Source organism: Penaeus japonicus, unplaced genomic scaffold (assembly GCF_977035675.1).
Source record: "Penaeus japonicus unplaced genomic scaffold, GWHDUDI00000001_assembly GWHDUDI00000006, whole genome shotgun sequence".
Taxonomy (NCBI): Eukaryota; Metazoa; Arthropoda; class Malacostraca; order Decapoda; family Penaeidae; genus Penaeus; species Penaeus japonicus.
In genome coordinates this window covers 5,967,321-5,970,924 of record NW_028234408.1, presented here as the reverse complement: position 1 = coordinate 5,970,924, position 3,604 = coordinate 5,967,321, and positions in this window count along the sequence as shown.

Below are 3,604 nucleotides of genomic sequence, written 5' to 3'. Positions count from 1 at the left end.
CGATAAAATGATAATGATAAAGATAACGAATAACAATAATGACGATAATAACATGATAATGCTAACGATAACAACGATTAATAAAATCAACAACAACACGATAACAATAATGAATAACATCAACAACAACAACAATAATACCAACAACACTGAAATCACCCCCGCCAGCCCCCCCCCTCCCCCCTGCATGATATTGCAAACATCCATGCACGCTCCCTACCATGCAAACTCAGCGATGGCACATACAAAAACCAGCCACGACCCATGCGCATAGATCCATTAGCTCGGTCCTGCCTCCTGCTTTCATCAGCTTATAAGAGCAGGATAAACAACTGCTGTTTGGATGATAGCAGGTGACACTACTCCCCCTTCCCCTTCCCCTCACCCCCCTTCCCCTCCCTCGACTCCTCTCCCTTCCCCTCGCCCCTTCCCCTCCCTCGACTCCTCTCCCTCGACCCCTCTCTCCTCCTCTCCTTCCCTCTCCCTCGACCCCTCTCCTCCCCCTCTCCCTCTCCCTACCCCTCTCCTCTTCTCCCCTCCCTCGACTCCTCTCCTCCCCTTCTCCCTCTCTCCCTGTCCTCCCCTCCCCTCTCTCTCCCTCTCCCCTTCTCTCTCCCTCTCTCTCCCTCCCCCTCGCCTCCCTTTCCCGACTTCCCCGCTAGCTTATCATGTGTCCATTTGACTCATACTTAAGGCTAATATCGAGCACTAAGAGCGGGGGGGAGGGGGGGAGGGGGGGTTTTGTGTGTGTGTGTGTGTGTGTGTGTGTTCTGATACGTCGGTGGTGTACATATACGCATATATACGCATACATACATATATACGTGTATATGCATGTGCGTGGGTTATGCCCGAGAGAGAGGGAGAAAGAGATAGAAAGATAGACATATATTATATTTTATCTCTCTCTATATCTATATCTATATCTATATCTATATATCTACATATATATATATATATATATATATATATATATATATATATATATAGAGAGAGAGAGAGAGAGAGAGAGAGAGAGAGAGAGAGAGAGAGAGAGATAAAGAGATAAAGAGAGCAAGAAAAGGAAAGAAAGAGAGAAAGAGAGCAAGAAAAAAACAAAATAGAGAAAGAAAAAGCAAAAGAGAGAGAGAGGACACAGACAGACACTCAACACCTTAGCACAAGCCAGGTGTCCCAGCATCCAGTCTTAATGTGAGCATCAGAAAGGAGGGGGAAGGGGGAGGGAGAAGAGAGAAGGGGGAGGGAATGGAAGAGGGTAGGGGCCTGGGGAGAGAGAGAGGGGGGAGAGGGGTCTCAAAAGAATTTGCTGTTGATAACGAGTCCAAAAAAAAAACTCATGGTAGGTAATGAAAAGAGTTTTGACAGATGGGCTGCTAGATTCTTAAGATGATGCAGATGAAAGATTGACTTTACTTCTTGATGCTTGAGGTTTTTGGTCTGGTATGTCTGTTTGTTATTGTTATTATTAGTATGTGTGTGTGTGTGTGTGTGTGTGTGTGTACATATATATATATATATATATATATATATATATATATATATATATATATATATATATATTATATATATATATATATATGTGTATATATATATATATTTGTATATATATACATATATATACACAAACATATATATACTCATCTATATCAATTACCCCCCCCCCCCCCCCCTTCTCCGACTATCCCCACCCCGCAACCCACACCCTCCCACTCCCCCTAACTCCCCAACCCACACCTTCCCCCTAATTCCCCAACCAACACTCTCCCCCTAATCCCCAAATCCACACTCTCCCCTCACCCCCATCCCCCCATCCCCCCCCACCTACCCCCCACCCACACACACAATCACGCACCCACACGCACAATCCCACACTCACGCACCCTATTTAGCATTCCCACTCGCAACCTCATCTGATCCGCGGGGAATTACGCCGAACCTCGTTATTAACTCGGCGTCGGATGAGTTCGGTTGTTGTCGGTTTGTCGGCGAGATATCGGTGTCGGGATCTTGTCGGCGGGATAGCGGTGTCGGGAACATGTCGGATGGATGGATGTGTGGGTAGGTGGAGGTGGGGGAAGGTGGGTGTGGGGGTGGGGGGAGGAGGGGGGAGGGGGGATTGGGGTGGGTTGTGGGGTGGATTGGGGTGGGTGGGTGGGGGAGGGTGGGTTGAGGTGGGTTAGGGTGGGTGGGTGGAGGGTAGATTGACAGGTAGGTAGGTAGGTTGATAGATAGATAGATAGATAGGCAAGTCGGTAGATGGATAGATAGATTAATAGTTAAGTAGGTAGGTAGATGGATACTTAGACAGGTGGAGAGATAGAGATATATATGTAGTTAGGAAGGTAGCTAGATAGATAGATAGAGCGATAGACAGATAGATAGATAAATAGATGGACAGATAGCCAAATAGGTAAGTAGATTAATAGGAAGGTAGATAGATAGATGACTAGATAGATAAATATGTCAGTAATTAAGTAGATAAATATATAGATAGAAAGACAGACAGACAAATAGATAAATATATATACATAAGTAATAATATATTTGCACGTGTATGTACGCGCATGTGGCTTAATGTATATGTAAAACAAATACAATATACATGCAGTACACACATACACACATACAAGACACATACACACATTTGTGTCTGTTTACAAACTTCAGAAACAGACTGTGTTATGCTACGTATTCTGGAAACAATTTATGATGGAAATTTCCCCGTAAAGAGGGAGACGTAGTGTGGGGGAGGGGGAGAGGGGGAGAGAAAGAGGTGGAGAGAGTTAGAGGGAGTTAGAGAGAGAGGGAGGGAGTTAAAGAGAGTTAGAGAGAGAGGGAGGGAGAGACAGAGAAAGAAAGAAAGAGAGAGAGAGAGAGAGAGAGAGAGAGAGAGAGAGAGAGAGAGAAAGAGAGAGAGAGAGAGAGAGAGAGAGAGAGAGAGAGAGAGAGAGAGAGAGAGAGAGAGAGAGAGAGAGAGAGAGAGAGAGAGAGAGAAACAAAAGAGAAAGAGAGAAATACAGACAGAGAGAAAGAGAGAGACAGAGACAGGGAAAGAGAAAGAGAGACAGAGAAAAAAAGAAAGACATAGAAAGACAGAGAGAGCGAGAGAGAGAGAGAGAGAGAGCGAACGAGCGAGAGAGAGAGAGAGAGAGAGAGAGAGAGAGAGAGAGAGAGAGAGAGAAAGAGGGGAAGTGGCGGGAGTTACACGAGCTTTCGGCCATAAATTCCTATAGCGAGGACAGGCGGCTCAGCTCGACTAAATCATAACCAACTGGCGCGAGCGGTTGGGGGTTGGGTAGGGGGAAGGGGGAAGGGGGGAGGGGGGATGAGAAGGGGTAAGGGGGGTGAAGGGGAAGGGGGTGGAGGGGGCGGGGATGGAGGAAGGGGGTGGGAGGATAGAGGAAGGGGGGATGAGAGGGGCTGAGAAAGGGTAAGGGGGGAAGGGGGAGGGGATGGGGGAAGGGGGAGGGAAGATGAGGGAAGGGGGTGGGAGGATGGGTTAAGGGGGTGGGAGGATGAGGGAAGGGGGATTGAGAAAAGGGAGATACGGGGAGAGGGGGTTGGGAAGGGGGAGACGGGGAGAGGGGGTTGGGAAAGGGTGAGG